This window comes from Globicephala melas, chromosome 14 (assembly GCF_963455315.2).
Source record: "Globicephala melas chromosome 14, mGloMel1.2, whole genome shotgun sequence".
Taxonomy (NCBI): domain Eukaryota; kingdom Metazoa; phylum Chordata; class Mammalia; order Artiodactyla; family Delphinidae; genus Globicephala; species Globicephala melas.
This window is the reverse complement of record NC_083327.1, coordinates 80,346,326-80,360,615: the sequence shown is the minus strand read 5'-3', so window position 1 is coordinate 80,360,615 and position 14,290 is coordinate 80,346,326. Positions and strand designations below refer to the sequence as shown.

General features: G+C 43.9%; 1 protein-coding gene across 2 annotated transcripts in view; it reads right to left on the bottom strand.

Annotated features, from left to right (window-relative positions):
* The window catches only part of FNDC1 (fibronectin type III domain containing 1), a 114,195-nt gene that overhangs the window by 98,816 nt on the left and 1,089 nt on the right, over positions 1-14,290 (bottom strand). Inside the window, exon 1 of one of the 2 annotated variants that reach the window (XM_060283912.1) lies at positions 13,949-14,031. The exons of the other annotated variant lie outside the window; for it this stretch is intronic. The gene's annotated coding sequence lies outside the window, so the exon portion shown is untranslated. Of the gene's footprint in view, positions 1-13,948; positions 14,032-14,290 lie in introns of those variants that run through there. 2 annotated transcript variants of the gene reach the window in all.

Genomic DNA, 14,290 nt, shown 5'->3' with positions numbered 1-14,290 from the left:
CGGTCATTCATGGATGCTGAAGGATGGTAGCCGAGGTAAGCTGAAATATGCCCCCCCACCCCCACCCCCCCGCCAAAGATGTCCATGTCTTAATCCCTGGAACCCGTGAATGTTACCGTATACAGAGGGGGGGAAAAAAGTCTTTGCAGATGTGATTAAGTGAAGCATCTTGAGTTGGAGAGGTTATCCTGGATTATCTGGTGGGCCCTAAATACTATCACATGTGTCCTTATAAGAAGGAGAAGGAGATCTGAGGTATATAGAAGAGGACACAATGTGTGCACAGAGGTAGAGATGGGAGTGATGCGGCTACAAGCCAAGCACACAAGCAGCATGAGCAGCTGTTAGAGGCAAGGACCAGATTCTCCCCCAGAGCTTCTGCAGGGAGCACGGTCCTGCCAGCATCTTGATTTCAGTCCAGTGGAAAGAATTTCAGGCTTTTGGCCTCCAGAACTGAGAGAATAAATTTGGGTTGTTTTAAGCCCACAAACTGGTAATTGTTACAACAGTCACAAGAAATTGATACGGTAGCCAAGAGGGGCCTGTGTGTCTGACTCCAGCCTCGAGGGTACCATCCAGAGATACTGGAGCCAAAACATGGAGGACAACGAATCAGGGAGAAAGAATCGCACAGGTGGGCAAGTCCTGGGCTCCAGCCCCAGCTCTGCCCTTCCTGAAGATTGCTTCCGGGAGACAAAAGTTTTCTCTGGCTAAATTGGAGTGGGATTTCTAGCTCGCAACCCATGAGTTCTAACCAGTACCTTCCCCCTGTCCTCAGGAGGATGAGAATCAAGATTTACCTTTATGTCCTGTCTGCCACCCAAAAAGGCCATCACAGTACCAAGTACACAGTAAATTCCAGGAAATACTGATAGATCAGTTGCCATTCATTTGCTCACTCAACCAATATTTATTGTGTATCTACTTCGTGCCTGACACACCTCTGGGCACTGGGGATCTAAAACACTAAAAACAGCAGTGATTGAAAGTGAGCAGGAGATAAGTTTTAAAAGACGGGGGACATTGTAGTAAGGACAATGAAGGCTACATTAGGATTTAGGCTTTTATCCCACAGTGGTGGGGCAGGGGAGTGCATTGGAGGACTCTGATCAGAAGAGTGGCATGACAAGGTTTATGTGGAAGCAGAAAGGCGAGTAAGCAGGCTTTATAATCAAGGTGAGGGCAGATGGTGCTTGGACTGGAAGGATAGCCATGGAGGGGATGAGAACTGATGAGACTCTCGGTACAGCTTGAAGGTACAGGTAGGATGGTTTTCTGACGAATTGGATGAGAGGGAACAGAGAAAGAGAATTGGCAATACAAGAAGTCACACTGTTCTTACCCTGGTCATTGACTCTCCATTAAGACTTTTGTAATTTCAGGATTTCACTCTTCAGTTTAGTTTTAAGAAAATGATTACATGGCATAGCGTGCAGAAGCTCAAGGGGAAGGCTCATCGAAGGTTTACTTTAAGAGGGTTAAAGTAAACATATATTGTCCAGAAACGAGGTTGGGAAATTTAATTTAGATTTTTTTAATTAAGTACAGCAAACTTTTAAGAGTAACAACTAAAAAATATAGAATGTATAGCTTCTAAACCAAGAGAGGAGAGATTTCAACATTCCTTCCTCAATTATGGATCAGATAAAGTAGTAAAGCTGTAGAATATTTAACACAACTAACAAGCTCGATTTATCGGTCATATACAGAATATACATTATTATTGAGTGCAAATGGAACATTTATAAAAATTGGCCATGAATTAGGCCATAAAGAAGCCTCAAATTAAAAAAAAAAATAGGTGTCATACAGACCATGATCTCTTACCATAGTGCAGTGAAGTCAGAAATCAAAGTCAAAAATAAAATTTTAGGGACTTCCCTGGTGGCGCAGTGGCTAAGAATCCACCTGCCAATGCAGAGGACATGGGTTTGATCCCTGGTCTAGGAAGATCCTACGTGCCACAGAGCAGCTAAGCCCATGCACCACAACTACTGAGCCTGCACTCTAGAGCCCGCGAGCCACAACTACTGAGCCCACATGCCATAACTATGGAAGCCCGTGCACTTAGAGCCCATGCTCCGCAACAAGAGAAGCCACCACAATGAGAAGCCCAAGCACCACAATGAAAAGAAGTACCTGCTCTCCGCAACTAGAGAAAGCCCACATGCAGCAACGAAGACCCAACTCAGCCAAAAATAAATAAATAAATTTATTCTTTAAAATAATAAAATTAAATTAAAAAATCAAAAATTTAAATCTATATTTAGAAATTAAACAGACAAAATCATAACAGAAATTGTTAAATGCTCAGAACTGAACAATAATAAGTTCTGTACATATCATAACACATCGGATATTGCAAAATTAGAAAGTGTGTAGCCTTAAATATTCATATATAAGAAAAATATGTAACCTCAAACACCTGGATTTAAAATTATAACATTGAAAATAAGCTAAATGCCCAATTAAGAAGTTAAGAAAAGAACAAGAATAGAGAATAAACTCTTTAAAGGAAAAGGAAGGAGATAGTAAAAAAAAAAAGCAGACATTAATGAAAAGAAATCCACAGCAACAACAGAGAGTATAATTTTAAAAAATAGTCCTTACTGGGGCCCCTAGATCAGGCATCCAGAGATCTTTACTCCCTGACAGGCAGGGTCAATGCCCCTACTCAGCCTTGAAGCAGTTACAGAAGACGGACCATTGCCCCTCTGCTTCCCTTAAGAATATGGGAGTAAAATCTCTGAGGGGGAAATAAAACAGGAGGGAAGGGGGCAGGGCACAACCTTTAAAAGAATGACATAGCCCTTGAGGATATGACATAAACTGGTTAGAACCAACTAGGTCCAAGATGGCAGACGATTCACCTTCCAGTAGACCTTGAGCCTCATTATACATTCACTGTAATGCACTTGCTAACTGACATACCCACAGGCGGCATGACAGTTCCAAGGCCAACCATAAAAGCCCAAAAGTATGTGGTGGCTCAATTCCTGGAAATCCCTGCCCACACTCTGTCTGTGGAGTGTGTTTTTCCCAAGGCCACTTTTGCCTTTTGAGACGGACCGCATTCTGTCTATGGAATGTGTATGTCTCTAAATAAATCCACTTCTTACCTATCAAAATAAATAAATAAATAAATAAAGATAAAAATAAAAAATGGTCCTTAGAATAATAACTAAATATTTTGTGAAATTTATTAAGAAAAAATAGGAAAGAAGGCACAGATAGAGGGTAAATAGGAACTTAAAAAAAAGAAGACACAACTACATAAACAGCAGATATTAAAAGGAAAAGAAAATATTATGAAGTGTCATAGCTGTTTTATCTGTTCATCATAATTACTTAATGTGCTCATAAATATAATGCTAATAAATTTGAAAACTTATACGAAATAAATTCCTGGAAAATTATAACTTATTAAACTTGACTCAAGAAGAAAGAGAAGGCCCAAATGGTCCTCCAATTATTAGAGAAATTAAATCAGTAGTTTAAAATCTTCCTACGAGGAAAATAGCAAGTTCAGCCGATTTTATGAGCAAATTCTACATAACTTTCAAAGAAAAATTGTTCTTATCTTCTAGAACAGGGGTCCCTAACCCCCAGGCCACGGACCAGCACCAGTTCATGGCCTGTTAGGAACTGGACCTCAGAGCAGGAGGTGAGCAGCGGGTGAGCGAGCGAAGCTTCATCTGTATTCACAGCCGCTCCCCATCGCTCACATTACTGCCTGAGCTCCGCCTCCTGTCAAATCAGTGGCCGCATTAGATTCTCATAGGAGCGTGAACCCTACTGTGAACTGGGTGTAGGAGGGATCTAGCTTGCTCGCTGCTTATGATGATCTGAGGTGGAGTCAAGGTGGTGATGCTAGCGCTGGGAGATGGCTACAAATACAGATTATCATTAGCAGAGAGGTCTGACTGCACAGAGACCATAATAGATCAACTGCTTGCAGACTCATATCAAAAATCAGTGAGTGGCAAGTGAAAACAAGTTCAGGGCTCTCACTGATTCTGCTTTATGGTGAGTTGTATAATTATTTCATTATATATTACCATGTAATAATAATAGAAATAAAGTGCACAATAAATGTAATGTGCTTGAATCATCCCCAAACCATCTTCCTCCCCACCCCCCCACTCCTGGTCCATTGGAAAAATTGTCTTCCAGGAAACTGGTCCCTGGTGCCAAAAACATTGGGGACCACCGTTCTAGAAGATGTAAAACGAGGAAGTGCTCCCCTAGGAGGATTCCATGAGGTTAATATAATCTTGATGCCAAAACTAGACAAAGATGATAAGGTGAGAGAAAATTAAAGACACTCTAACTGATAAACGTTGATGCAAAAATCCTAAACAACATTAGCAAACCAAATCTAGTCAAGTATAAAAGCAAAAATATATCTTGTCCAAATATGCTCTTTCCCAGGAATTCAGGGGAGGTTTAGCATTAGCAGAAATGTACTCTACCACATTAATAGACTAGAGGAGAAAAACGATATGCTCTTCTTATTTGACTCAGAAAAAGCATTAGATGAAACTTAACATCACTTCATGTTTTAAAAAATTCTTAAGAAACTCAAAACACAAGGCAGAGCCCATAAACTGAAATAGTATCTATAAAGAACCCCCAGGGGTTACTCGGTTTTCTTGGGTCTCTCCCACATACACATGCTATTAAATTTTTGTTTGATTTTCTCTTATTTAAAAAGAAAGAAAGAAAGAAACTCCATACAGAAAACACCTTTCTTAATTGTGGAGTATGAGCAGAATGCGGTGTCCACTCTCATCAGCAGCCTATGCTGGAGGCCCTGGCAACTGGTCCTTATCTATTTCAGGCACTTGGCCATCTCTCCGCTGTCAGTTGTACTGCTTGTCATGTGAAAGGCAGTCTTTTCCCCGTATCTTAGTAACAAAACAACACAACTTTATTTACTCAAGTGATCTTCCTTTATAAGAGCCTATAAAACACATGGCGGTAACTGATTTAATTTTGCCTTATATGTTCATTTACGTTACCATACTGGCTGTCAACTATTTTGAATAGCACTCCAGCTCTCAGGCAAAACCTTGCAAAGCCCCTGTGCCAGGATATTTTAATTCTCTCTTCTCTGGACATTTTCCATTCTTCTCTAAATTTCAACAAAAGTAGGTGGAGAGAGGAGAGGAGATAAAAGTCAAAAGTGTACAGTTTCCCCCGTTATTCACACTGCAGGAAGTGTTTCAAGAAGTTGGTGGTGGGCATGATTTCATTCCTCCACACTCTCCCTGGGACAATTCTTGGTAACGGAGTGCTCTCTTTCTTTCACCTTTACTTATGGCTCCAATCGTCCATAAGTCACCTGGACATGCTTCTTCACACGGGGCAATGAATCCTACATGTACTACTTTCAGTGACGGTATTTGCCCAGTGGCAGGATCTGACTTTTTTTTCATATGCCTTCAACAGCTGGTTTTTCTAATGTACATTTAAAGTAAGAATAAAATAATTGGCAAACACGATGTGAATTAAAGGAACTTTTTGTACAGTACTTGACCGTTCTTTTTGCTGATCTTTGATGATTATGTCATTATTTACAGTTGCCAAGGTGACCATGCGAGAATACTCAGTTCGGAATACTTCGAGTCCAAAGTTTGTAGTTCATGTCCTTGTGAATCACTCCAGTTATAAATCAAATTAACTTGACCCTGGGCCATTTCATCAACCATACTTCTGGCAAGATAATGCAAGTCTGTCGCATTCTAGGAATAATAAGTTATTTATTGGCTGACCTACAGGAGAAAATGACAGTTTACTCAGAAGCAGAATCACTCTATCAGGAAATCGAAGTGGTTATTGTATTAGAAAAATTGAATAACACCACACACCTGTTTAAAGCAAATCAAAGTGAAATGAAGTCCCAAAGCTGCCAATTGTTGGTGGAAGTTTAAACAGCTACTTCAGATTGGAGGACAACTAGAGGTATTTGTCAAAATATTAAATACACATATTCTTTATATCATGAACAAACAACAGAGACACACCTGGGCTAGATTTAAAAAACAAAACCCCCCACAGTATTAGAAGAATAAGAATTAATAACAAAATCTCAGGAAAAATAGGACTCAGTAGAGCCTTAGGGCAGAAATGTTTAGCCAGCTTGATTAAGGTACCCCTTTGGGGACAAACCATCCCCAACCGTTTTCCATTGTTTGTGTTCTCGGGAGGTAGCATCTCATTGGCTTAGTTGGATCATATGACTCCAATTCCCCACAAGAGGACAGGATGCTAAGTTTCTTCCCCAGGCAGTGCAAGCACTGCCCCCACTGTATTTGCTTTTAAATAACAGCAGAAGACAAAAATTTGAGGTGTTTTGTTATTACATCTCCATTTCCCCAAAGGAAAAGAGGGATGCTATTATCAGAAAGAAAGAGCACGAAGGGTACGAAGATAAAAACACATGGGGTCAACATGTTCTATGTGACAGCAGCTCCACATCAGTGATCCATCCAGAGAAACCTATTCATAGGTGTCACACAGGTGGTAAACAAATATTTTTGCAATATTATTCTTAATAGTAAATAACAAAAATAATAGGAATAAAGGACTGGTGAAAGTACTGTACATCCAGACCCTAGAGTTCTAGGCAGCCAGGAAAATCAATGGATTGAAACCATACTGACGCAGGATGATGTCTAATGCATGCCAGTAAGTGATTAGAGGATGTTTCAGAAGATTGTATAAAGTTTAGTAAAGGTCAAGTAAAAAATTTCGAGATGTATATGGAACAGGAAAGCCTCATAAGATTTGATAAGAAAATGACTTTAGTTTTGTCTTCCGCTGTTCCTTTAAAATATCTACAGTGGGATCAGTTCCTCTTCTGTCTCAGGGAGAAAACTCAGGCAGTGTCATGACTTGTGTGAACTCATAGGGAGAAAACAAATCCTATGGTTGCTCTAAGTCATAAACACAGTGTCAATTCCATACTTAAAAATGTCTAATCTTGTACAGTCATAAAAATTCCAAACTTGATTTGAATTAGACTTTCTCCCGACCTCTCCTGGAGCCGGCTGTACCTAGAAGCCCACAGACACTGAAGCTGCTGCCCTTTGCCCTCCTGAGGTTTTTACAGCCCTCAGCTTGCTAATGAGTTCTGACCCCTCCAGCATCAAGAGTATGGAAGAGAGTGAGAAGAAGGTGGGCAGGAGAGTTCTTGGCCAACTGAGGGTCCTGGAGGCTGACATCACTCTTTCTCAGGGGCACCTTTGTGGATACTTCAGAGCGCCCCTCGGGGAACATTCAATTGCACTTTCCATGACGGCTGATCCCTTCACACCTGTTTCTTTGGGAGTCAGATCTACACAGATTCTCTTGGTTGACCTAGTTGTCCCTCTAGGACAGGATTTAAATAGCCAGTTCCTTCTAGTGTATTTTTCATTTCAGTTATTGTATTTTTCGTCTCTGTTTGTTTGTTCGTTAATTCTTCTAGGTCTTTGTTAAACATTTCTTGCATCTTCTCCATCTTTGCCTCCATTCTTTTTCTGAGGTCCTGGATCATCTTCACTATCACTATTCTGAATTCTTTCTCTGGAAGGTTGCCTATCTCCACTTCATTTAGTTGTTTTTCTGGGGTTTTATCTTGTTCCTTCATCTGGTACATAGCCCTCTGCCTTTTCATCTTGTCTATCTTTCTGTGAATGTGGTTTTTGTTCCACAGGCTGCAGGATTGTAGTTCTTGCGTCTGCTGTCTGCCCTCTGGTGGATGAGGCTATCTAAGAGGCTTGTCTGCCTTTTATTCTTTATAGCTCTGTTTTTTTTCATTTTGAAGTTTTTTACAACGAGCATATCTTCATGGGTTGTTTTTGTAATTTAAAGAAAAGTTTAAAATACACTGAGTAATTATAGTCACAACTACACGATTCTAGACTGCAGATGGGGTTGTGTACAGCATATGAGGTTCTCCTCTGTGAGTCCAATAGTGTCCAGTGATCTAGCGCTTAATTCATGCCTTAGACCCTACATTACTCAGGAAGTGCTTACCAGCATTTAGAGCTAAGTAAACTTCACTGCTAACCAGAGTTCAGCACAGGCCATTTCAGAGTTATACATGGCAGTGTGGCACTAAACAGTTGGAACCCACGCCCTGCAGTAGCAGAATAATGGCCCCCAAAGGTGTCCTAGTCTCCAGAACCCGTGAACGTGTTACCTTCTCACGGCAAAGGAGATCTTGCAGGTGTGATTAATTCAGGATCTCGAGATGGGGAAATTGTCTGGATTAGCTAGTTGGGCCCAATGTGATCAAAAGGTCCTTAAAAGATGGAAGAAGGAGGTGGGAGAGTCAGAGAATGACATGCAACAATGGAAGCAGAGGTCAGAGCGATGTGACCACAAAACGGGAATGTTCACAGTCTCTAGATGCTGAAAAAGACTAGGAAGATTGTCCCGTTGAGCCTCCAGAAGGAATGGACCCCTGCCAACACCCTGATCCGCAGATCCCCTCCAGCTTCTCTGACCCCGGGCCAGAGTGACTAGCTGAGTGACAAAGGGCCCAGTCCCTGCAGGGCCGCCACACCATCTAGGTCAGAGGCGATGAAAGTGGATACAGCTTCCAGTGTCGTGCTCTTGGCTTGCAGCTTGATCCTGGTTTCCAAGACTTTACATCCATCTTTGCTTCCCTGCTGCCTGCCTTTCAGACTTCAAGCTCCAGCATTGCACGAAGGCACGAGCTCCCAGAGAGATCATTGCAGCAGCTCCCAGAATTGCCCACGGTCAAATCTCTATAACTGAGCCCTTAAGATTTATGTATCTATATTTATTACTATATCTATCTGTATGTATGTGTATATTTATATCTACAAATAGGTATTGGATAGATAGACAGGTAGATGATAGATAGACAGACAGGGAGATATATTTATCTCCCCTAGTGTCTCTGCTTCTCTGATCAAACCCTGACTGACACAAGGCGCTAGTCAGCATCTCACTGTCAATATCACTGTTAACATTATGTATCATAAAAGCACTGGCTTTCTCAGGTCATACTCTGTACCAGCCAAAGTCTCTAAAAGGATTCATCTCTTTTCTATTCTCAGTAATTAGCAAGGCGAATGACATCCTCCTTATACTACAAATAGGAAAAGTAATTGACAACAGAAGTCCCTTAAGGCAGGAGTTCCCAACCCCCAGGCCACGGGCTGGTACCAGTCCGTGGCCTGTTAGGAACTGGGCCGCACAGCAGGAGGCGAGCGAGCAAAGCTTCATCTGTATTTACAGCCGCTCCCCATCTCTCGCATTACCACCTGAGCTCCGCCTCCTGACAGCATTATGGTGAGTTGTATAATTATTTCATTATATATTACAATGTAATAATAATAGAAATAAAGTGCACAATAAATGTAATGTGCTTGAATCATCCCGAAACCTTCCCCCCCACCTCGGTCCATGGATAAATTGTCTTCCACGAAACCGGCCTCTGGTGCCAAAAAAGGTTGGGGACCGTGGCCTTAAGGAGCCAGGGTCTGACACACCCATCTTTCATTCCAAGAGATACCACGAAGGAAGGCCAAGGAGGAGTAACTAGCCAGCAAACAAGTCCCTCACCCTTGTTTCCCTTGAAGAGGTCACAGGGCCACTTCAGCTCTGGGCCAAATTAGGGACTCAGTAAATAGGATGCATTTACGTGTATAAAAATTAAATCCTTTGAGTATTTTGCTTTTGAAGAGCTGACCTCCCTCTGCTTTGTTAAACAAAACTCTTCTGATTAGCTCTAACCAGGCTTGAGTTGGGGATTACTCGGCCTTGGGCAAGCTTGAAAGTGAAGCAAGTCAAAGCAAAGCTAACACGAGGGTGTGATTTTTGCACAGGATGTTTCTTATTTATTGGTTTAACCAACTCTTTGACTTCCCTGAAGGTCTAAGATAGAGAGACTTGATACAAGAAGACACCTGCACTGCAGAGCCTCCCTGAGCCCATAAAGCTGTCATAAGCTCGAGCCACAGAGCCGCCTGCTGCATCGATTTGGCGCTCGCCCCTGCATTTGCGCTGCGCGTCGATCTCAGTTCTTGTTTTCTGTGTTGACTGGATTTCTATTTTGACACCTCCTCCTATCAAGAGGAAGGGAAACAATCTCTGAAGAGAAACAATCTCGGTCACTTTCCCCTCCTTTTCCTAAGTTTAGGAAGCTCAGAGGGTGCACAGCCTTTGGGAAGGTGCCACCTGGCCATTTCATCTAGTCACATGAGACCCCACCGAGACGTCTCACGTGCCTAACCACACCATTCTTCATACTCGTGGGTCTTCCTGTGACTTCTGTGCTGCACGTGGGACACAGGGACAAGTTGGCGCCCCCAGCACTCCACAGGTGGGAGGGGAGGATGGCGAAGAGCCACCTGAAGATGAAAGCAAAGGGGCAAATATGTCTCAAATAATATCCTGCCCCCAGCGATCACTGAACTTTATTCTACGTGCTTTACATCTCCCAAACAAGATCTTGATTCCTTCCAGGCCATCAGCTGTGCCTTATAACTCTATGTCCTTACTGGTCAGCAGAGTACCAACCAATGCATTTTTATTGTTGACAATTATCCTGTGTAGATTACATACACCGTACAAGGACCCGTGACTTAAGTCAGAATTCCCCAGACGTGGACCCCATGATGAAGATTCATACACAGGTGATGTGTTGATTGTGAAAGCAGTGCTCCCAGGGCCGACTGGGAGGTGAGGAAGGCGAGACGGGGGGTCCAGCAAAGGCTCAGTCTCAAGCCAACGCCCCACAGAGGGTCACTGCAGCCTGATTCCACAGAGGAACCTCAGAGGATAAATTACACCTCAGGGTGGTCCCCACGCGAGTCAGGGAGCTGGGCCTGTTGGTATTGGGGATAAGGGCCTCCCATAGCCAAGGGAAGTCCTTTAAAAAAGGTTGGGGAGCCCACAGACATGGAGGGAGAGGGTCCAAGAGGATGTGAGCAGATCCTGGGCACTGACCAGTATAGCAGCCCCACTGACCAGGACAAGAACTCCTGAAGGCAAGTGCTGACGCCGAAACACATGATTCAGTGGCTGTGAGTGTAAAAAAAAACAGAGGGAAGAGAAGAAAATGTTTAAAAACTCTTCAAACAGGGGTGTGCACCCCTCTGGTTCACTGAGATCCTTTCATGTATAATGTCAGCAGTACTGTGACTTTTTGAGCCATGGCTTTGGGCCAAGAATTTATCAACTGGAACAGCAAAACACCACACAATGCACATAGTGGTCGTCAACATACACAGACGTCAGCTGGCAAGTGCTAGGACACAGAGCAGAGAATGAATTTTATCTGAAATTCAATTTACAGATATTGGGAGGTAGTATGTAAATAATATTTATTCATGCAGATGTGTTATTCAGTTTAAGAAAAAACTGGTCTCATAAAAATTCCAGAATGCTTTTATAATATTTTGCATATGATATTTTAAAGGAGCACTCCTAGAAAATATGGAAAAGTTGGAAAGAAGATTATTGCTTCTAACTTTGAAGCACCTTTTTCCTTTAGAACAATGGTTCTCAGAGTGATATAAGGGTGTTTCCAAGTCAGCTGCATCAGCCCACCTGAAAGCTTGTTAAAAATGCAGGTTCTCGGGCCCCATCCCAGATGGACTGAGTCAGAAATTCTGGGGGCTGGGAAGCTGTCACACCCCACGATAATTTTAAACTAGTGCCTTATTATTGGATATATAAGTTGTTTCCAGCATTTCACTGTTGTAAACAATGCTGCAGTGAACATCCTTGTACTAGAACCTTTGTGCAGTCAAGTAGATATTTTGTAAATCTCTTCTCTCTGCACCTCTCTCTTTCTCTCTCTCTCCCTCCTCTTTGTCTCTCTCAAACAGAAGCTTTAAGAATGAGGAAACTGCCCTGACTCAGCTTCTTTCTCCCTCTCTCACTCACTCTACGACAAAGCCCAGAATACCTGCTGGGGACTCGGGTGGGAGGGGAACACAAAAATAAGATTGTATTAACAACTCTCATTTCAAAGATTATATTAAGAACTCTAGTTTTTGATCCATCTCCTTGCATTTTCTTTTTACCACCTGCGGAAAAATGCTGCCTGCCTCTCTAAAAAAGTAGCCCATAATGTTTCCTGAACTGAACCGCTAGGCAGATCTTGTCAATTTCTGTTTAAAGTTTATGGACGGGACTCCCAAGGGGGCAGAAACGGCTACTTCCTCTTTTAGGGTAAAGCAAGAAAGAAGAGAGGAAAAGGAACAGAGAGGGAAATTGAAGACAGTGGAGAAGCAGAGAGTGAAAGGGGGTGGAAGAGAGGTGGGAACTTTTCACAGGCTTGTGTCATTAAGTGCAGAGCAAAGCAAAGCTGCTGCCTGGTGCCCCTCATTACCGGAGCACCCATTATACACCCTTTCCAGAGATACCCAGGCAATCTGTGCTTCCATAAATCCTGCATTTTTTTCTTTACAACCTCAAACAAAATTCCATTTCTGCTAAAGTGGCTGCAGGCCATGATAAACACATCTCCAGCAATTTCTGCCCCTCATGTCGGCAGAGTTCTTGGGCTGAATTTAATCCGAAAAGCTGAAGTTGCAAGCTCCTCGGCTACAAAATTTTAAATGTGTTTCCCTTTGACCATATAATTGGGATAAGAAAGGTAACTCCCACAGAAATATCAAAGTGCATCTGAAATTGACAAAGGATGAAAAAAATCATCCTTAGGCTAGTGATATAAATTCATCCACATCTTTTCCATCCTGTGTCACTTGCACCAGTAAATGCCAACTGCACAACTTTCCAGTAAACTTGCTGGAGTTATTATAAGTATTTAAAATTTCAAGAATCACCTGACCAAGAATGTGAGACTGACTAAAAATAATAACATGGTTCCACCCTGTCTGTAATGATGTCGGTTAGCTGTAGCTGGTGGCCTCATCTTCCACCTCTCCTCCTTGCTACCCACCAGGATCCCCTGCAGCCGGCCCCCCATCCCAGACACCTCACTGTGCAGCTGCCGGGGCTGCAGACCCAGCCCCTCTCTCCTGCCATTGGCTCCGCCTTGTAGAGTCTCCTTCCTGCCTGCTGGCGCTTCCACCCACCGCATGGAGCCCACTGTGGGCCACTGTTGGGTTTGCTCCATTCTGACACTGGGTCGTGGGAACTGTATATCTCCCTGCCTGCCCCCCACCCAGACTCTGAGTCCTGTGAAGATGGGGCCAGTGTCTTCATCCTTGCTCTTTGGATGTGGGGGAGATTCCCCCCAAAGCCTCAATCCCTGGACCCACACCCCTTTGGGCTGTGAGTTTGCAGTTTCTTCCTGCCTTGCCAAGTGGAGTCTACTCCCCACCCGCTTGAAGCTGGGCTTGGCCATGTGAAGCATCTGGGTCAATGGGACATCAGCAGAAGTGACAGGTACCCCAGGAAGGAGCCAGGCCAGCCTGACAGAGAACAAGGTGTGACAGCATCCAACCAGCGACCCAGGAGGGAAGCTACCCTAGACTAGCTGGAGAGAGGTGAGAAATCACAAAATGCCCCTGTGTGAGGAACAATGGCTAATTTACGCATGAAAAGAACGGGTACTGTCCTAGTTTTCACAAACTCTGGAACCTCTGCTTACATACTTCCTTATGTTGTAGATACAGGACCTGTGTCTGTAGGTCCTGGAGAGATAGAGCCACACTCACTGGCTTTCGGGCTAATCAGCCTGGGATTAGGAAACACCGCAAGCCTGTGTTTGGGGATTTGGGTTAGAGTCACATCACCTCTGGAGTCAGGAATACCGAAGTCGGGACTCGGGGTCCCCGATGGACCCTTCCTCACAGGCTGAAAAACCCATCCTCTACCCAGGACTGCTCTACTCCCCAGGAGGGCCGGACACCAGCCACGCCTCCCACGAGCCTGCACTTGTACGCGCACAGGCACACCTGCACCAACACATTCGCGCACGTGCAGACACTGGTGACAAAGGCCATGGGCCCACCTTGGCGGGAGGCTGCTGCTTTCTTAGCCTGGCAGACTGGGCCACGCGATGGCAGAGACGCTGCTGACAGAAGGAGACCCCGACTGCAGGGGCCTGGATTCTTCCCGAGGAGCCTAGCACGCGATCAGACCTCGGAAGCAGCGGGTTTAGCAGAGACTGAACTCCCCCTGTAGGCCATCCTGCCGTCTTCCCACGGATGGACCTGAGGACCGCTCCCGGGCCACTTCCAGGTGACAAGAGTGAGGCTCCAGAGCCCTCGGCAGATGCACCTGAGGCACCGAGGGAGCTGGGGGTTTCCTTCTCGACTTCCCAGGAGACTTTACAAAAGGGTTACTGCGGGGA